This window comes from Mustela lutreola, chromosome 6 (assembly GCF_030435805.1).
Source record: "Mustela lutreola isolate mMusLut2 chromosome 6, mMusLut2.pri, whole genome shotgun sequence".
Taxonomy (NCBI): domain Eukaryota; kingdom Metazoa; phylum Chordata; class Mammalia; order Carnivora; family Mustelidae; genus Mustela; species Mustela lutreola.
In genome coordinates, this window is record NC_081295.1 from 69,127,815 (window position 1) to 69,150,246 (window position 22,432).

Below are 22,432 nucleotides of genomic sequence, written 5' to 3' on the forward strand. Positions count from 1 at the left end.
TTTTGCAGTAACTTTTTACTAAATGGTAGACATTTTGAAGTGTACTGTAATGGTTGTGGGATATTTTTGTATCATTATAAATTGTCTTGAATTTTGTTCTGGAATAGTTAAGTTACTTGGAAACAGTTTAATCTCCAGATCTTTTAAGCTACTAACACATTTAGTACCGTGTTAATTTTTTGCTCACTACTGAAGCAAGATTTGTCTTAGCATTTTAACCAATGCCCCCAATTAATTATGAGTTTTTAACTCTGGCTGGTGGAAAGAGACACTAGCATTACTCTCAATGTTGGGTAACCTCCAGGCACTATCCCTTCCAATCAGCTCAGGTGTTTTTTCCCCTGGCTTCAGCATGAGCTGACTCATAGTCAACTGAATACTTAGTGGAGACTGCTGCAGATTCCTGGGGTTTTCTCTCTGTGCATCCCTTTTCTCTCTCATGTCCTTTCTGTGAATACTGGCATCCTTGGCTTTCTGGTAAGCCCAGTTCTGTCTCCTCAACTCAGGGACACTACTGGGTTCCTTTGATTCAGATAGACAGCAGCCTAGATAAATGTTCATGTAATTAATAAGCTTATAAGTCAATAAATCTTGTGATGATCTGAAATGTCTTGGTTTCTGCCTGAATTTTCATTTTTCCTACAAAGGAGAAGAAAAGCTTTTCTATCTAGTCAGTTGGGTTCCTTGGGCATGGGATAGGAATGGGAAGCTTCCATCCAATGCTAAGACCAGGAAAGAATGTGGCACTAAGAGGATCAGAAAACCAAAGTCCAAGTCAGAGTGGTCCAAGACACTGGAAGCCAGACAGCCAAACAGAGGGGCCAGCTGTAGGTGCTTATTCCTCCAGGGGTCTTTCTTGACTCTTCCCATCCCTCATGTCTGGATTAACAGCTCCTTATCTATTACCCAATAGCATCATGTACTCCCATTTTCAGAGGATTTATTATTATACACTCCCTGCATATTTTTCTATGTCCTCATATTTTTCCATGGCCTGTGAGTTCTACAAAGACAAGAATTATAACTGTCTTGTTTATGTTCAGTTCCTAACTTATTACTGTGTAGAGAGAAAGTCATCAATAAACTTTTGTTGAATAATGCATTCTTTACAAATTATTAGTTGATAGTTCAGGTTGCTTCTAAGACCAATCTCATCTAATTTCTTGTTGCATGTAATGCAAGGATCACTACCCCCTTCTTTCCTCATACTTTCTCTCCTTGTTCTTTCCCAGATTTTCATCTTTTCCTAAACCCTACTCATTCCTGGATTTAAAGTGGCAAATTCAATAACTGTGGTGGTTAAACAGGTAATATAAATAAGCATCATGCTTGTCAATTATAAGAAAATTTGGAATGAAGAGGTCTCGGCCAAATTAAAGAACACAAGCCTCAACTAAAAAGTTTTAATTTTTTAAATTAAATAAAATTTTAAAAATGTTGGGTAAATCTTACAAAATGTATTTCTGTGATTCAGTAATTTCCAGGCTTAAATGCTGATGCTTATCAGGGTTCAGTCCTTCTTGGGTTTCACTAGTATTTGTTTCATGATAATTCCTGGCCTCAAGCATGTTGGACTAGATACAACAACATGGAGATAGAGATACATATAAAATATGTAAAATTATTTACATATACTATATATTGTTATATATTATGTAATATATTATATATGATATGTATTATATAAGAATATATTTGGTGTATACATATTTATTTCAAAGTTGTTGTATCCCTAATAGAACTCATCTTGCTTCATTAATTCCATGTTCTCATCTATTTCCTTTCTGTGAACTGGCCCCACAGTCTTCTCATCACATAAACTGGAATTTGAACTCATCATAGATGTCACCCACTTCTACAGTCCTCATAGTCACCTGTCTCTATTTCTTATAGACCCTTGAATACTTTCTCTATCCTCAAGTGTTAGGAGTTCAATTCAAATTCTTATTATCTTTCATTTGATCTTTTGTCATAGTTATCTTGTCAGTGATTCCAAAACCTGAATGTGTGTCAGAATCATATTGGACATTTCATAAACATAAAGCTTCCCATTCTCAGTCTCCACATCATAGCTTCTGAAGCGTAATCTCAGGGGATGGGCTGGGATCACTCACAATTAGCTAATTACAGCAACGCACTAGCTTCTCAAAAATACACATCAAGGGGCGCTTGGGTGGCTCAGTCGGTTAAGTGTTCTACTCTTGATTTTGGTTCAGGTCATGATCTCAGGATTGTGAGATCGAGCCCCACATTGGGCACTGTGCTGGGTGTGGAGCCTGCTTAAGATTCCTTCTCTCCCTCTGTCCCTCCCCCTTTCACTCCCTTTCTCTCTAAAAAACAAAAACAAAAAACCCTCATCAATATTCTTATTGTTGGGTTCCCCCCAAATTGGGTACCCCAATAATGGGTCCGTGATTAAAGGAGCGAGACTGATACAAAGCAAAAGTCAAGCAATGCTTTATTTCGCACCAAGAATCAAGAATCAAACCGACCTTCAGACAGAATGGTTGGGGCTGCCCCTTATAGAGGGGATGACCCCTCCCTGCTTTCCAGACTAACTTTTATAGAGCAAAGCCCATGTGGTTGGGTCTGGCCACACAGGTGGCTAATGAAATTGTAACACACAGAGAAAGCTGCACAGTCATGCTCGGTGACCAATTGAAGTACAATTTACCCTAGTAGACATTTGAACCAGCCTATCATCTTGTTCAGAATTGGCACCCAATAGGTGCCCAAAGGGCGGGGCCCATACTCCTTGGTAGCTAGGAGACAGTATGCACCCTCCACTGATTGAATACCTCCACCGGGCCTGACTCACCCTTGTACTTGGACTTTGTTACTTGGGACTGGTTTCCGGGACTTGTTTTTAAGTAAGTTCCCCTGAGGGGCGGGGAGCAAAGTCAATTTAAATTTTACAACAAAATGGCCATTCAACCGGGGTGGGGCCACTCTGGCTGAATAGGCCCTTACACTTATCATTATACCACGGCAGTCTATACCTCCAGTAAACATATTCACACTCAGACTGTCCTCCTCTTTCCTCTTCCTAGAGAGGACAATACATCACCCTCATGCTACACAGAGAAACCACAGTTCAAGATGCTGCAAGACGGCCCAGAAATGCTTCAAGCTTCAGAACTTTAACAATGGACCATGCAAGTCAAAATGCAAAATAAGGACAAACTTTGTGACTTGGAAAACTATCCAGAAATTCAGAGCCAAAAACCTAATTTGCACACCAAGAAATGAAGTCATTTTCCTCAAAAAATAATCTTCCTTATGGTTCTCCTGGGAGAATTATTGCTGATTGTTTAAAAGGATTTCTGTCAGTTTCACTGATAGGCTTTTAAGATAGTACTGGAAATGCAAGATAGGTGAATTACAGCCTTACCTATATTAAATGAACCTCTGCTCAGGGACTGAAGAAAATCCCTCAGACAGAGTAAATAGCTCTCCATTTCATTGTTCTGACATTTGTTTGTCTTTAACAGAAACACGTTCTCAAAAAATAATACATTTTCACAAGTAGATGAAAAAAACTAAAAAGCTAAAGTAAAAGTTTCTTAATAAAATGTCTATTTATAAGAAATACTCTTTTGGGGGTACCTGGGTGGCTCAGTGGGTTAAGCCACTGTTTTCGGCTCAGGTCATGATCTCAGGGTCTTGGGATCCAGCCCCACACTGGGCGCTCTGCTCAGTGGGGAAGCCCCCCCGCCCCCCCCCCCTGCCTCTCTGCCTACTTGTGATCTCCCTCTTTGTCAAATAAGTAAGTAAAATCTTAAAAAAAAATAAAGAAAGAAATAAAGAAAGAAATACTCTTTTTTTCCAACATGACAGTGCTGATTGTCAACCCAAAGTTTTAAGAAAAATTGTCGCTGGGTCCCTGCAGGCAGCACAGCTATGGGTGGGAAAGAGTGCCATCTTGTGGCATAAATGAAAAATGATTTGTCGTGCAGGCCAGCCAGTCCTCATTACATATTTGTTTTCTTGCCTTTGGAATTATTGGATTCATAATAGCATCTGCTTTATCACCATTCAAATACAACAGACACACCCAGACGTTCTTTTTACTGCAGCCGGAACCTCCGGGCATAAGCCAGGACAGAGTGCTGTTTTGATTTTAGCTTCTTTTGGAGTCAATGGGGAGCACAGTGCCCTCTTGTGGTAGATTTGTCACCTTTGCAAAGAGTGTGGTAAATTCTCTGGAAGGAATCCAAAAAACAGTCCAAGAAGGATTTGAATATCGTCGAAAGGGTAGGTGAGCATTTAAGGATCTGCCTAGAAATCTTGAAAGCAATCTTAACAATTTAGTATTTTCTATTATCATTACATATGAAGGATAAGAAAGTTCATCTTAAAACAGCCTTTTAAAGACAATTGTGAAAAAATACAGAACTCCTTTTGAACCCAGTGCTTCCCAGTCTCCTGTCTTGCACACATTAGTGGAATCTATCAAAAACAATGACACACCCAAGTGTTTCTAGCCACTTCAAACTGAAAGGAACAAACAATAAAACCGCCCCAAACTGATTGCCAATGTCCATTTGTGAGAAGTGTAGCTAAATTTAGATTTAGCTCAAGAACCTGAATGTTTAGCAGGTGTCTGGCGTAAGAAAAATTCACTGAATCATTTTTAATGAATAGAAAGCTTCTCGTGACATTACCTGTGTGTGGGAATTCAACTATGTTTCTTTTCATGAAGTAGATGAACCAGTTTAAGTAATGAAAGCTGTGTCAATTAATTTTCATATTTTAAAATAGAAATTTTAATATTTTATGATATTTAATATTTCTATTTGAAGGGGAATCATTATATTAAAAGTACACTTTGTGCCTGTTAATATCAGGGGCTGTCTGCAAGGTGAATAGAGAGAAAAAATAAAGTTCTTACTTTCAAGGACTGTGCTGGGTAATAAGCAAGCAACCACCCATGGGCTGTTTTTGTTTTTGTTTTTGTTTTTAAGATTTTATTTATTTATTTGAGAGAGAGGGGGTGGGGGGAGTGCCAGGCAGAGGGAGAGGGACAAGCAGACTCCCCTCTGAGCCCTGGGATTGGTATCAGGGGCCTGTGATCCCCTGTTTTATTTTATTTTACATGAATCAGTTTGTTCACAGAGTAGGTTTGCTTAAAAATAAAATATAGTGTCTCTCAAAAGGAGTTATAATTTTCTGGCTAATTTATTTATTTACTTATTTTTCTATTTCCTCGGTTTTCAAAATAAAGAGAGTGTCAATAAACTTTTAGCATCAAACGTTTGCATATGTGGCCATTCTATGTGGTCTGTATTTGTCAACATTCTTCAGAGGAACAGAGCCAATAGGAGATACATGACAAAAAGATGATAGATAGATAAGAAGAAATGTATTGTAGGAACCGGCCATCACTGTTCTGGAGTCGGAGACATCTGCCTGAAAGCTGGAGAAGCGGGCCAGCCAGAGTGGTAATTCAGTCTGAGTCCAAAGGTCTGAAATGGAGGCTGAGGGTGGAAATCCCTAAGAACCAGAGTGTCCAGGGTCAAGGGCAGAAGATGAATCTCTCAGCTCAAGCAGAGAGAACAAAGTCACTTCTCTACCTTTTCGTTCTCCTTAAGATCTCAGTAGGTCTGGCGAAGCTTACTGCGTGATTTAGGATGATCTGCGTTACTCAGTTCACTGATTCAAATGCTAACCTCTTCCCAGACAGTCCCTGAAATGATGTTTTACCAGCTCTCTGGTCATCACTTAGCCCAGTCCTGTTGACACATACAAGTAACCATCACAAGGCCCATCCTTGCCTTCTGAAAAGTTATGGAGGATAGAAATTTGACCCATAAGACTTTCAGATGTAAGAGGTTTCCTTTTCCATATAATTAACAGAATCTTCAGAACAAAGTAAGCGGCATTGACTTCTGCCCTAGGGGCTGTGGCTAACCATTGGCAGCTTGCTGGAAGTGATCCAGGACGCGAAGAAGAGCCAACGAATTCTGGGAAGATAGGATTCTGCAGGACCAAATGCCTACAGGAATTTGCTTCCTCAACTTGGGGACTTCGCGATTGAATTCAAGGCACAGGAAGAACAAAGCATGCCAAGAGTTATGTTTGCTTTTTTTCCACAGAGGGGTGGTGGCTCTTCACTTTGGAACACAAAACTAGAAAAGGTGTTTCTTTAAGGTCTTGATTTGAAGGGTTCCAGAAAGAAGCTAGCTTGAAACTGTGTCCTACACTAGTCCGATTAATACTTGACATTCCACTATTTCCTTTCACACAGTGAACCATAGACAATCTTCTACATACTTGGCATATTCTGGGTACTTAGAAAAAGGTAGACTGATGGGAGACAATTTATAACATACTTTTCAGTCTGGTAAAAAAAAGAAAAAAAAGTCTTGGAGCTCGTGGGTGGCTCAGTTGGTTAAGCATCTGCCTTTGGTTCAGGTCATGATTCTAGAGTCCTGGGACTAAGCCCCGTGTTGGACTCCCTGCTCAGGGGGTAGTTTGTTTCTCCCTCTTCCTCTTGCCTGTTCCTGCTCACTTGCTCTCTCTCTCTCTCTCTCTGTGCATGCACACTCCCTCTCAAATAAATAAAACTTAAAAAAAAAAAATAGTCTCAATATAAGAAACCATGGGGCTCAGGGGAAAATGGGCTACAATCAATTCTATAGGGGTACAAGCTGGGGAAGGAAAAGCTTTATACTGAGCACTTTCCCTGGGTCACCCTCTTCACATGCATTTTCTCATTTAACCTTCCAAAGTCCATGAGGAATTTCCAGATATAAACATGTATTGTGCTGAAGATCATACACTAATTAGGCAGAGAATCTGAGATAGTAATAGCCAAGATAATAACAATACAATTATAATAACCAAGAGATATAATTTCTTGAGGCTCAAGTATGTGTCATTTATTGTACTGGAAAACAATCCTGCAAAACAGTCCCAATCCTTCTTATTTTGTAGATGAGAAAACTGAACTTTAGGGAGATGAAATAATTCCCTTTGATCCCCCCAAAAGAATAATAAATGCCCAGTGAGGATTTAGACTCCATTCCATCTGAAGTCTTCTGCTCAGACTCTTGGCCCTCTGTTGGGATGCTCTTGAGTTTGGACTCTGAAGCCAGGCTTTGTCACTACCATGCCCTCTTGTAATGTTTGCTCTCACAGCAGGAACCGCACATGCCAAGGAGAGCTCAGTGAGCAGTTCTTTGGGTTAAGACACAACACCTCTGGCAGCTTCTTGTTAAACACCGCACAGGTCTAAAGGGTTCAATTCTTTAGATCGTGTGTTCTCCTGGTCACCAAAAAGGAGACCCAGGGTAAAAAAGTTTTGGGAAACATTTGGTTCAGTCACATTAGAAAGGTTTTGTTTTTTGTTTTGTTTTTGTTTTTTAAGTGCAAGAATTCTCAGCATCATTAAATAGTTGTAAGAATAGTGGTTGTAAAAGTCCTCGTTAACATGTGGTATGCCAGGCTTTTTGCTGTTTAATCTATGGCATGTGATTTAGTTCTCAAAAAGTAATGGAGGGAAGAGACTATTATTGGTCCGATTTTATGGGTGAGAAAAATGGAAACGGAGTCATTAATTTGTCTAGGCTCCTACGTGGAAGAACTGCCTCCAGAAATTACAAACCTCCACGTGACCTTGGGTAAGTTTCAGTTCACCCCATTTCCCCATTTGACTGGGAAGCTTTCTGGTAGGGCAGATCCTGAGTCGCATTTCTTCTCGAGGTGTGTTGGTGTCACTGAGATGATAAAAGCAAATACTGAGAAGCTCCGTGCACCTGCCAGCCCAGTCCTAAAGGCTTCGAGTAGAATATTTAATTAGTCCCTGAGCATTAGGTCTACCTCCTTTTCGGGATGAAGAAAGCAAGCCTGAGCACAGGTCAGAGACTTGCATAATGTCAAGGAACAAGTGAGTAATGGCGCTCCCCAGACGGTGCGCCGAGCCCCAGTGTCCAGGCCTCTCCAGGTCTCTTCCAGACCCCATGGAGAGGCCTCTCCAGCCCCCAGTGCAGCCACAGTTCTGTGCTCCAGCCCTACGTCTTGCATTTGGGAGGTAGAACCTAGATCTCAAGGGTTTCAGATAGACAATAGGGTCGTGGAGAGAAGGGACCCCAGGGCAAGGGGACATTGGTCAGCTGGAGGCAGGGCTGCAGGTCGGTGTGGGATGCAGGAGAGAGGCGAAGACCAGCCAGGTGAAGACCCCCCCCCACCTCCACCCCTCCCAGGGCCAGGCCTGAGCTAGCCTGGGAAGTTGGCTCAGGCCAAGGCCAAGCTAGAGGGCATGGGGTCATGTGAGCAGATCCAAAGTCAAATGCTGGTGCTAGACTTGGAGTCAGCCTCCGGTAGGTAGAGGAATGCCTCATCACGGTCCTGGCCACCTCTGTGAGGGGACAAAGTGACATTCACGGAGAGGGCTGGATGGCCACTCTCCTGTGAAGCAGACTTCCTACCTGAAGCTCTTGGCAGTGCTGTGCATGGGTGGTGCCCCTGAGTTACTAGAGAATCCCCCCCATATTCCCCCTCATGGCTTGTTGGAAACCCCAGTGCCTTTGCCCCAAAGAGGCGACGTAGTCGGAAGGCCTAATAGATGGAGGACAGGAGGATGGAGAGGTTTCATTTCTGCACTAGGTTTCCTCAGACCTGGGCCAAGGAAGCCCCATGGGGCCTGTAGAAGAAAAAGCCGCACACAAAAGTCTTTCTGAATGTAGTTCATGCATGGAATTAGTATAGTAGAATGCTCTGGTCCCTGAAATTCCCACTATTTGATCATTACTAAAGAGTTACAAATATAAGACACAACAATTATAAATCCTCCAGAATGTCAAAGAGAACTTGCTCCAGAGACAGCAAGAAAAAAACATGGGCTGAAGGAGGAAAAGTGAGTTATGCTGACTGTGTGATATCTCCCCAGCCAGGACTTGAGGAACTTCTGGCTAATTTTAGCACATTTCCCAGTAGGAAACACCGAATGTCAGGGGCACCTCTCCAGTCCGCACTGGAATGTGGCTCCAGAGATGAGGGGAGCCTGGCTCTTATTTATTCTGGCTGGCTAGTCCAGAAAAGGAACAGAATGTGCTCCTTCTACAACAGTAGAACTCTCCTGTGGTGGCCCTAGCTGCTCCAGGATCAGGGCTTGTCTAGTACCATTGGTATTCTGGAAAATTCTCTGACTCATAAAATGGGAGAGGTCCCTTTATTCTAATTCAGAACTGTAGAAAAGCAGTAGCTAATTACGTCCTGACCATTTCTCAAATTGGCCTTGATAAACTCCCAGAGTGATGATGACAGATCAAAGTTCACAATTGTAAGACATAGAGGGACTTCAGAGAACAGACCTGACTTCCTTTAGTACCATCACCAGTCTGAGAGATAGGTTTCCTTGGCGGTGTGGATCTCCATGTTTGGCAAGGTTGAGTCTAATCCATACTCTACAGGAGAAAGTAGCTTCCTTAATTAATGATGTCTAATATGGGTGTTGGAACGAGCCATCTGAAGTCAGCTGCGTTGTACAGCAAACCTAGTTTTACAGCAACCTGTTGAAAAGAAAGAAGCCTTACCCACTGCTTACATAGACTTTAAGGTATTAGGAATGGACTCCAAGAGGTCATAGGGCCTCGAAGACACATTCACAGAAAATTTCTAAGAAGAAATAGGAACAGGAGAGGACAAAGATGAAGCGGTATTGAAATTTATTGCCATAAAGTATATGAATAGAAAAAGGAAATGCTGAGGAAGTGTTTTAGATGATAATTTAGTGAACATTTTATTCAAAGCATTTATATCGTCACATTTTATTCAAAGCTGGAAATACAGTATCTATTACATGTGTTCTAGTTTTCAGATTTGTTCAAAATGAAAAAAATATTTTTTCAGTAGTATTTCATCTATAATATTAGATTCACTTCTGAACATTATATAAACTTCTTCAGTGAGCTAGTTGCTTCTCATCAGCTGGTGACAAAATGTTATAAATAAAGTTGGATTATTCTAATATAGCATTGCTATAGAGTGTGCCTAACTTTACTTCTGACTACCTCCTCTGCTTCCACTAGAAACATACCTTCTAGGGAAAAGAAAGCTATATTCAAAGTTCAAATATAGTATGATTTTTGAGGTTTTTCTTTAAGATTTTTTGGGGGAGTCTTAAAAGGAGGTATACTGTATACTTAAAAACAAAGCAACTGCCTTTCCTCACTTCCTCCTTCCATTCCCAAAACAAAGAGAAACAAAGAAATAAACAAAATACATTGTGTGTGTGTGTGTGTTCATTAGAAGAATAATAGAAACTGTTGATTTCTTTGAATTATTCAGTAACAATGTGTAAGCTTGTGAGCAGATACTTTGAGAAATGCCAAAGGACAAATATTATTCTAGAAGCTCTATTTTCTGCTTTAAAGTTCAGGGCAGGCCTTGCATTTGTTGTTTGACACCCCATACTACCTGGTCTTCTAAAAAGAACCACCAGTGGTGGGCAACTTCAGATAGCCGAACCTTGGGCTTACAAAGGGAATGAAAATATCTGAGCAAGGAAGGATGACTGGGGGGCTGCTATGAGCTGTGTTTATCCACACTGAGCTCATAAATAAGACCTTGGCCATTCCTTCTGACTCTGGCCAGGTGCCAGGTGCCTTTGATTAAAGGGAAAACTTGGGGACACAGGAAGAAGAAAGGCCAATATTTGCTCTTGGTATCTGGCTGTTAGAATAATTTACGCAGATCACACTGGGCGAGTAGGGAGAGGCCAGGAAGCTGAGCAGCGGCACAGGAGGGCAATTGTCTCAAAACATGGAGGGGGTTTCACATCCTGTGTTAGGCTTAAGACTGGTGTTATTTTTTGCACTAAAGCTATGGAAAATACTGAAAGGTTTGGGCAGGCGATCTGAAAACAAAAATTGTGCTCCTTGTAATTTTGTGCCTGCCGCTTTGCCAGCCAGCATATGTAGAAGAGAAACAGCCAGCCTCTTGCTCCAATGCCCATTTTCAGTGATTGATGCTTAAAGGTCACTGGTTGGCTTGCCAGCACATTTTTGTGCGAGGAGTCCAGCTTTCTATTTTGACGTTAGATATACATGTGGCACCTGAGGAACAAGGAGGAGACGGGGAAGAATCAGATTTTCTTTTGGCTCAATCACTGTCAGCTTGGAAACTCCTGTAGGTCTGAGTGCCTTATTTGGCCTAGACACCTCCAACCCAGCAAAACATTCTTTTGTGATATTTTTATATCACACTTTTAATATTTTACTCTTTGTCTTTTTTTTTTTCTTTCCACTCACTCTTTTCAATTTGTCCTTTCATCCTTTCTAAAACTTTTTTTAGGCCCTGACTATATCTATCAGGTACTGTACATGTGGGGAGATATAGAACATGAGGTGCCCACAGTCTGTTGAAGACTTAAGCTATACAAACGTATCAACACTATAAGCGACTCATGTACAAAGTGCCATGTGTCCTGGACAATGGCCCGGAAACTTTAGATGTCCATACTATTTGCTCCTATAATACAACTAACTTTGGTTTCTCTCTATATCCCTATCTTTGTGATCAATAAATTGTTGTTGAAACTTTTTATCTTTAACTTTGCTTTCTTTCTAAACAGCTGATTTGTTCTTGGAAGGCTGCCCTGAGTGATTTATTTCAATCAAGATTTATTGAATGGTTATTAGGGGCCAGCCCAGAATGGTGCTAGGATTTGGGGGTTATGGAGATGAACAGAAAAGGCCCCCAGCTCATGGTCTAATGGATGAGACTTTTTTTTTCAAAGCAAGACTATAAAAATCCAGGTAGGCAAGTTCTAGACATCATGTGTGAAGTACTGTAAGAACATAGAACAAGAAGAGATTATTTCCTGATTGACTTCCTAGGGTAGGGGTGCGTCAGGGGAAGTCACAAAGAGGGGCTGGCATTTGAACTAATTCTTAAAAATGACTGAGTTCACCAGACTGGAGGCACTGTATTTATTTCTGATTTTTACCAAAGTTGAGATGCATAGTGAGTGAATCATTTTATAGAGATGGAAGGCAAATAGCGCAAAACTGATTATGGTGTATCCTTGTTCTTAAGTCTTTCGGCAGCCTTCCCTACTTCAATGGTCGGGCTACTCAGCCTGCCACTTTCTCAAGGCCTCCTCTATGTCACTGTCTCTGTTCTTCCATTTTTCTGGCCCATCAGCTTATGATGTCTTTCAAGTTAACCTGCCACCATTTACTCATCCCCGAAACTACGTTTAGCTCCCAGGGACTTGTTAATACACACCACTCAACAAAGAACCATCTATCCTGGGTCTCATCAGAGCAAAGGTTTGATATTGCGGCCTTTCAACCTCTTCAATAGCTTCTGTAAGTGGAAAGGAACAGAAAAGAGATTTATTTTTGCACTTGTATTTCGATAGCTACGCAACTCTCTGGAAAGTGGAAATCACCACAATTTTCATTTTAATACTTTTCATCCCTGGGACTTATTCTTGATTCCTGACCTTGTGTTTTTCTAGGAATTCTGTCAGTAACACTTGTTCTGATGTATTTGTAACTCCTTACAACATATATCGCATTATATCTACATTCTACCATCTACCACCATATCATGATATCACATCCCTACAATAAACATATAGATGCAATTCCTGCATATCCTGCTTCATTGGCACATGCTGGTCAGATGTGGTTCTACTGCCAAGCTCCTGATTTTCTTTAGAAGACTTGAAAAAGGCAGTGACATCTTTTGGACTAGTGGGTTGTAGACTGTGAAGACCAGTCTTGACTGTAAAAATCAGTGACAATAAGGGACCAACCACGAAAGAAGGTAAGCTACTTACTAGCAGGGACGTAAGTGGTTTGATGGTCCTGCATTCCATGTTTCATAGTTTCCATTGGTCAGGTCACATGTGTACAACAACACACTCTGCATTTTGCTTTAGAGAGACTGAGCTAAAGAAACCCAGTTGTTTTTAAGTGCTCAGAAGTGGGCCAAGGATATTTTTAGAAAGTCTGCATTTTCTAACCTTTCCTAAATTTTCTCTTTGATGGTGGAGAAATTATTACTTTCTGAGAAAAAAAGTATGTTCTTGGAACAACTGCACAAAGCTAAAAATAGTGGGAATTGAACATAAGAATGTCTTGGAGGAAAGAAAGCCAAATTGTAGATTTGGGTCACTATGTTTCACTTAAAACGTCTCTCAAGTAGGAGAAGAAAAGAAAATTCTAACAGGTTATATTAATTGGTGTTATTTGAAAAGCAGCTGTCTTTCATGGTGTAAGATTTACCTCCCTTAAAATTACTCATTTTGTTTCATTTATTTTTCTGAGAACACTATCAATTCAATTGGCTTAGGATACTAGACGTTTTGGGTTGGATAACAAAATTTAGTTTTGTAATCATAAAATAAAAATCAGGATACTCTACCACAAAGTATGGATTAACTTTCTTTATAATTTGTAAGCGGGCCAGATTTCCTTTCTGTTCATAAATGTCACTGTCTTCATAAAGCACTTAAAGCTTGAAATGAGTAAGGGGCACTTGTGAACACAAAATGGGTTAATGTCCCATCTAAGTTCAGTGCTATGGCCCTTTGGAATGTACTATGTGATTACTAAAGAGAAAATAACAATATCTTTATGTTTCTCCTGGAAAACAACTGTGCAGCAATATATTCTAATCATGAACCCAGAGAGATCTATTTTTTTTAAAGACATATTTATTTATTTGAGAAAGAGAGAGTGTGTGAGTGGAGGGAAGGGCAGAGGGAGAGAATCCTTAAGCAGACTCCCCACTGAGCATAGTGCCCAACGTAGGGCTCAATTCCAGGACCCTGAGATAATGAACTGAGCCAAAATCAAGAGTTGTATGCTTAACTGACTGAGCCAATCAGGCATCCCCTTTCCCTGGGGAGCTCTTTTTAAAAAATATTTTATCTAAACTTATATCCTTTAATTTTGACAGTAAATATGACATTATTACAACACCGTAGTTCCAAATGTCCAAAATTTATCTTCAGGCTGGTCTAGAGGATGCCATTTATCTCTGTACAGTGGCAACTGCCTAGAATCAGCAGTTCTCCTAACTTTCTTTGTGGATAGCTTCTGAGCTCAAAAATTCATCCCTCTACCCAATGGAAAGAATAGGTTCTGAGGGTTCAAGGAAATACATCATGGTTGTCATCCCAGAAGTTCAAAATCGATTGCACATTGCTTTGTTGATGGATCTTCTATATGTGTCACTGATAGAGGCACCATTCAGTAAGCTGTCATTCTTGCTCTCAATCTGTCCTCTCTCAACACCCACCCACTAATTTAGGCCATCTTACTTTTTGGAAATATGAAACATTTGAATTTTGGGTAGGACTTTGAAGTTGATGCTAAATATAATATCAGATAAGACTGTTACACTGCTAAGGAGTCATGCAAGAAACTGTTGGTGTCTCAGAGACTGTTAATGTACTTAAAAACTGGGCTTTGGGTAGAGTAAAAGCCCACTTATAAAGCATCCAGTGGGAGAGCTCAGGGGGTTGTGGACGTTTAAAGTACAGCTTCATGCACCAAATAAATGCTTTCAGGTAAGCTATAAATGATTTGGATATAAATATTGTCAAAGACCTGATTTATTTTCTTGAGCAATCTCGGCATCAATGGTGGAAACATTTCCTTTAACATATTGTGAATGTCAGGTAGAACATACCTTATTTCTGAAGTATTAAAATATACCCTTTATTGTAACCACAAATCAGATGTAGGGACTATTATCTAAGGAGATGAAAAATATCTGAGTCTTGTGATATCCCTGTGAGATAAGCAGATTACATACACTATTACCCAATTTTAACTAAAAGTTCAATGTTATCATTAATTCATTGAATATACATTAATGGGGGCCTAACAGGTATCAAGGGAACTCCAGATTCTGGAGACATGTAGACACAATCTTTATTTTGAAAAGAGCTAAAAATCTGGGCAGTCTAGATTATAAACTGATAATCCAGAGTTATATGTAGCCAGAAGAAATGTTTGTTTTGATCTGCACAGATTTAAAAAATATATATAGTGATATAATTGAAATAGAGATACTTTTTTCTCCAAATCTGCATTTTTAGACTTTTATTGAAAACCTAGCATTGGGCTACTGCCTAGGTGGGACATAAACTCTTTAGGCCATAACATGTCTTGGTAAATACACCAGTTTACTTCCTTAATTAGTATGTGGTAGCAATGCAAAGGTGTGAATGTGAGACCCATAATACTTGATAATACCATGGATGTAATAAACTATGGGGAGTATGGTAAGCAAAATTCCAATATGGGGCCATGATCCTCAGCCCCTGATATTATTCCTGTGATTATGTTATGTTATATGACATAAGGGAGATTTTCCAGGTGGTTCTAACCTAAACACAAAAGCCCTTTAAAAGCAAAGGATATTCTCTGGGCAGGAGCAAAAGAGGAAGTCAGAAGGGTATAAAGCATGAGAAGTCTTCAACTCACCCGTGAGAAGGACTGGCCATTGGTGGTTGAAGATGGAGACATAGGAGTGGAGGGCTAATTCTAGAAACTAGAAGTGACTTCCAGCTCTTAGCCAATAAGAAGATGGTGACTTTTGTCCTACAACTGTGAGAAACTGAATTCAGCCAAGAAGTTGAATGAGTTTGAATGGAGAGTCTTCCCTCAGAACCTCTAAAAGGAGCCAGCCCTGTTACTACTTTGATTTCAGCCTTGCGAGACACAGTTGAGCTCGCTAGGACTTTTATACTACAGCACACTGAGATCTTAGATGTGTGTTGTTAAAAGCTACTAAATTTACCGTAATTTGTTACAACAGTAATAGAAAAACCAATCCAAGTAGGGAAATAACTAGAGTCAACTAGAAACCAGAGTAACCAGAAACATGCAAGTTTCTTTAAGTAAGATAGTGAGCATAAGAGATGGAATCAGATGGAAAAAAAAATATGGTTGAATTTAGCTTTAGAATCAGGTCCTTGAGTGGGCCAAGTAGTTTTATTCATTCATTCTTTTTTTTTTTTTTTCATTCAGAAGCATTCGTGTACATATACTGTACACAACTGGGCTTGGTTTTGAAGACACTGATAAAATTCGCCTACATCTAATTTCTGACACATAATAAGAGCTTGATATTATGTTGGATTGAGTTGAATTGTATTAAACAGCTTTGAGAAGCCTGAGTTTGACACCTTAAAATTCTTAAGCTATGTAATAAAAATAGACACATAGATCAATGGAACAGAAGAGAAAACCCAGAAATAATACAATTATATGGTCAGTTCATCTTCTGTCTAATGGGAGAAAGATGGTCTCCTCCACAAATGGTGCTGGGAAAACTGGACAGCTACACACAAAAGAATGAAGCTGGACCGTTGTTTTCCACCATACAGATACAAACTCAAATGGATTAAAGACCTAAATGTGAGACCTGAAACCATAAGAACACTAGGAGAAAGCACAGGCAATAATTTCTCTGACATCAGTCATAGTAACATTTTTCAATAGGTACATCTGCTGAGGCAAGGGAAATAAAAGCAAAAATAAACTATGGGGTTTACATCAAAATGAAATCTGCACAGTGAAGTAAACACTCAACAAAATCAAGTCAACCTACTGAATAGGAGAAGATATTTACAAATGACTTATCCATTAAAGGGTTCGTATTCAAAATATATAAAGAACTTATAAAACTCAACCCAAGGGGCATGTGGGTGGCTCAGTAAGTTAAGTCTCTGTCTTTGGTTCATGTCATGGGAACATTAACTTCCCTGTCATGTCCTATATTCTAGTCTCTATCATAATATTCCATTTTATCTACTCCATAAATTACCAACAGCTGAATAGATCACATTTATTCTTTTTTTATTAATTATTTTTATTAACATATAATGTATTATTTGCCCCAAGGATACAGGTCTGTGAATCATCAGGCTTACACATTTCACAGCACTCACCATATCACATACCCTCTTTAGTGTCCATAACTCAGCTACCCTATCCCTACACCCCTCTCCCCAGCAACCCTCAGTTTGTTTTGTGAGATTCAGAGTCTCTTATGGTTTGTCTCCCTCCCGATCCCATCTTGTTTCATTTTTTCCTTCCCTACTCCTCAACCCCCACCCCCCACCTCTCAGATTCCTCATATAAGAGAGATAGGATAATTGTCTTTCTCTGGTTGACTTATTTCGCTCAGCATAATACCCTCTAGTTCCATCCATGTCGTTGCAAATGGTAAGATTTCATTATTTTTTAAAGATTTTATTTATTTTTTTGAGAGGCAGAGATCACAAGTAGGCAGAGAAAGAGAGGTGGAAGCAGGCTCCAGAGTGGCTAAACCACCATGCATTCCCACAACAGTGTAGAAGGGCTCCCCTTTCTCCACATCTCCCCAACATCTGTCATTTCCTGACTTGTTAATTTTAGCCATTCCGACTGGTGGAGCACAGTTATTCTATTGCAGCCTTTTTTTTTCTTTTTTCTTTTTGGTCTATGCTTTCCAATCCCCAATATAATATGAACTCCTTAAAGAGGTTCTTTTTTCCTTACATCTATATTGCTGATGCCTAATACCCTGCAGGCATCAACAATTATTTGTGCACAGATTAACTTGTTTTTGAAATGTATTAAGTAATTTTGCCATAAATGAAAAAGGTACAAAAATAGTAATAGATACAAACACTAAGATATAATTTTTTAATCTCTTTGTTTTGGTGTAGCAAAAAGCAGTAGATAGAATGTATATAAACGAGCCTTTAATTCATCCACCCATCCACCCATCCGTCAATCTGTCCATCCTTCTATCCATCAACCCATTCACCAATCCATCCACCTATCCACCCATCCATCCATTTATTCATCCATCCAAGAAACATGTATTGAAAAAGTCCTATGCAGACACTGTTCTCTCTCTTTCATTTATTAATTGAATGACCTTAAACAACTCAATCTGCCTGACCATTTTTTGTTTTCTACCAAATAATGACAATGATCCCCACATCCTTTGCCCAGAAAGTGAAATATTCATTTGACTATGCTTTAAAAACTATAAGGCACTCTACAATCGTAACATATTATCATCATGACTAACATATCACCACTAGGAATGAACACATTTATATAAATAAAGGCCAGAAAATAAGAGTATTCATTGACTTGCATTCTTAGCTCCCTACAATTCTCATATGTGCTCAGGCCAATGAAGGCAAAAGAGAAAATTCTATGCAGTTTTTGCATGGGGCTTGAAAGAACAAATCACATACTATGTGATGAACAATAATGCACTTATTTATTCCTTTAAAAATAAATTCATTTTGCAAACATTTATTATATTAAAACTATATGCAAAACACAATGATAGGCATCCCCCATGAAATATGCCATTTAAAAAGGCAATATAAGCACAAGTCTGTGTTATTCTAAATCTTTAAAAAAAAAAATCCATTGGTCAGGTGATTTCAGATATTTTAATATTCCTAATCATTTAAACAAGGTCTGGATTATTGTCTTGTTCCCATTTCTAGTCCAGGATATTGGCATCACGCAATGCTGATTATAGGTAACATTTCTAGAACCTCAATCTGTATAAGAAATGAGTAGTAGTCTACTTGCATTATACAATGTAATATTTGCGACAAATCTAAAAGAGAGATATTCTCTGTTACACCTTGGCAACAATGTCTCTGAGGCCACATTCTTAGTCCCAATTTCGTATTCCTTCAGTTTGCTGTCTGAGTGCCAAGATACCCCATTTTATATAAAGTTGGGTAGCTTTGCAATGTAACGTGTCAGTGGTAATTGCTCTCCTGATTGAGCCCTCGTCCCAACTTGCATGTGTAGAGCCCCAAAACGTACAGGAACTGGAATCCTGTAGGCACAGGTAATTTTCCATGTTGTCTTTCCTGTATACCGCATTTTGGCAGCATAAAAAAATAATAAATCCATTATGCGTGGAAAATATTATAATATCGCTGAAAAGCTGGGAAATATTTCAAAGCTTGTCAAGTCAAAGCCTGCAGGAAAATTTTCCTTGACATCACACAACTACAGATGTCCCAACATGTCCGCCTCTGTTTGCTGAGCAAGAGTGAGGCGGAACAGGGCCCACCTGTTCTGGGGAGGCATGCTGGTTTCTGACGACACTGGTCTTCCTTGTCACTTACTCCTCAAGTGTAAAGGCAACCATCATTTAAAACATAGTAAGAGTGTCTCAGTTCTACTGAGAGAACCGTTAAAAGAGGGAAATTCTCCTGATGTTTTCCTATTTACATCAACAGAACGTTCATTGAAGTCCATGACTGAGAGAGATTAAAACAGGTAAGAGTTACACAGAAGCTTGGCTTTTAAGGAAATAAGATCTGCCAGGAGTGATATTACCATCCAGCTGTTTATTCTAAGTCTGCTCCAGAGGTTCCTTGTGCAAACTGGAGGGTCTGCATTTGTCCCCAAACCCAAACCTGAGATAGTCTCCGGACTCACCTAATTCATGTTCAGTCTAACAATGTGCTGAAATCTGCTAATATTAATCCCAAAGTAGCCCTTGTTTTTTTATTCACAGAGTTAATGTGTGTAGAAATGTGGGCAAGGTGGTTTGCTGTACCTACGGTTAAGATCAAACCTTCCTCTTCTATATAGAACTCTATTACCTACAGCCTAGAACAATGCAACTAGTTAAGTCTGGATTTGGAAGCGGAGCAGTACTGTGACTGTCCAGCTCAAGTCTCATTGGTAGTATTTCAACATGGCCTGAGTCTCTTCCTCCCTTGTAAGAAGGTCCAAAGAGACAGAGATCAGAGATACCTGATTCTTATCCCATACTACTACCAAAAAGCCAAATATGACCTTACACTCCTAATTTCCTCAGCTAATGAATCAGACTTTGCAAGTTTCTTTCTAAATCTAGAAGTTTCTCACTGCTATTTTCTTTGACGATGACAATTCTTTTCATCCATGGACACCTCCAGGCCTTTAACTATTTGTTGGTTTCCCTTCTCTTTGAAAAATCCAAACGCTGTAGTGAGTCTTCTTCAAACTCAACTGTTCTTTTATATGGAGATTTTATTCTTCAACTAGGAAACACCATACATATGAAGTTACGGAATCTTTGAGAACAAAGGAGGGTCTGGGAGATATCAATAATTTGTAGTTTTTATTGGAAGAGAGGGGAATAATAGCAGCAGACCTCTTACTGCTGTACCCTATTTGAGGAGGCTTTGCCTTAGGAAAACAGATGGCAACCAGTTTCCTGTGCTTCCTGGTGATGTATGGGAATGAAGTTTTGAAGCCCCAAGTGGAGAGCGGCAAGCCCAGAATATGAATCTCCACAACCTTCCTGACATTAAAGTTTTATCTTACTGTTATTTCATGTAACCATTGCTTCATTGGCTCAATGGTAGTTCTGCTTTTTTTTTTTTTTTATATTTTATTTATTTATTTGACAGAGAGAGAGATCACACGTAGGTAGAGAGGCTGGCAGAGAGAGAGAGAGAGAGAAGCAGGCTCCCTGCTGAGCAGAGAGCCCGATGTGGGACTCGGTCCCAGGACCCCGAGACCATGACCCGACCCGAAGGCAGTGGCTTAACCCACTGAGCCACCCAGGCGCCCCAGTTCTGCTTTTTTTAAAAACAGAAATATTATACAGGTTGATTGTTAATCAAGTAATAATTTTTACAAAAGTAAAATAATTTTCACAAAAGTAAAAATGCACAAAACAAATGGTGATAAAGCACCCTTAGCTACAACTCTGCTACTAAAATACAAAATAACACATGACAATATTTAGTGGTATGAAACAAATTTTTAGTTATCTTAAGTGGTTAAAAAAATAAACTTGTTTAATTAGAAAAGGAAGACCTACATGGAAGCTTTGAGAATACTTCTGAGCCAAAGAAACAAAAAGCTGTCTTTTAAAAGATTTTTAGGTGTTGCCACAAGGTGGTGTGAAGAGTCCAACCTGGCTTGGGTGTTCGGTAGTAAGGAGAGGCTAAGGGAGGTTAGAAAGACTGGGGAAGGGGGTCCCCCTCGAGGAGGTCAAGCAGGGAAGAAGAAGAACAGCCAGGATGGAAGTGGAGTGTGTGTGTGGAGGGGTGTTTGTACAAGGAGATACTTGGGACAGACCTACAGTACTTTTTTCAGAGACCACTTCCTCTGGGTGCGACACTTCTCCTCATCCCTCCTCCCGCTTAACGGAGGTGCATTCCTCTTTTTCCACTTAAACTGCCATCAAAGGTGAATTTTGTCTTTGGAAGTAATGACACGATACACGTTCCCTACAGTGTGCACTTTCTCTCCTTTAGCCATAACACATATTTGAGTCCATGAGTATTTTCATAGAGCACGAACTGCTCAAGTGCTGTAATCCATAACCGATGATCCAGACAGACTGGTTATCGTTGGTAAGTGTGTTACATTAAATCCACACTCCTCCCTTCCGACCTTGAGAGAATTGGAAGAGTATGAAGCAGAGTGGTTATATCAAAGAGATATTCCACAAGCTTCAGCTTGATGTAGTTGGAAGAGCACTTCTAAGTGTGTCAACATTTTCCATCTGGGCTGTCAACACCAGTTGCCAAAGTGGAGCAACACTGAAGGAAGTCAACCTGGAAAATCCCCTGCGGGGTATTGATTTTCCTCTTCCCAGAGAAAGGTCTGGGCATGAGAGGAAAGCCCTGCTGTGATTACTGAGAGTCACATTTTTGGGGGTGGTTGGTATTTCTACTGATTTACCGAGCTGAAAAAGCACTTTGAGAACTTTGTTTATCTGGTAAACATTACTCATTCCTGGAACTAGTTTTCTTCTGTGAAAGTATCATTAATTAGAGATGTTCCTCAGAAGCTATATATACATGTATTTTTTTTTCTTTTGAATGAAAAAGCTGCTCAATACATAAATATATATCTGCTTTCAATTCAAAATTAGTTTTCAAAAATATTTTATTTATTTATTTAGAGGGAGAGCAAGAGGGGCAGGGGGAGTGGGGGAGAGGGGAAAGAAGAGGGGCAACCAGACTCCTCACTGAGCACAGAGCCCAACATGGGGCTCAATCCTACAACCCTGAGATCATGACCTGAACCAAAACCAAGAGTTGGCCACTTAACCAACAGAGCCACGCAGGTGGCCCTTAAAATTAGTTTTTGATTGAGTGCTGGTGCTTTAGGTCATGGTGAGCAATACTATAGTTCTTACCTTCCACAGAGATTTTCTTTTTCCATAACTGCAGTTGGAAGTACAGTAAGACAAGCACGTAAAGAAAAGTCGGTCAAAGTTCCCCTGATCTTTTAAAGTGAGAGTCAATTGCATTCAGAAAAGATCTTTTCCAGGAAGTGGAATGACTGATAGACCCTGGATATTGACCATGTGTGGCAGCTCCATTTAGCACTTGGGATCCACAGTTCTAGGCTTGCAATGGCAATGTTAATAAAATAACATTCCCTGAGTGCTTAGTATGTGCAAGGCATGGAGCTAGAGACTA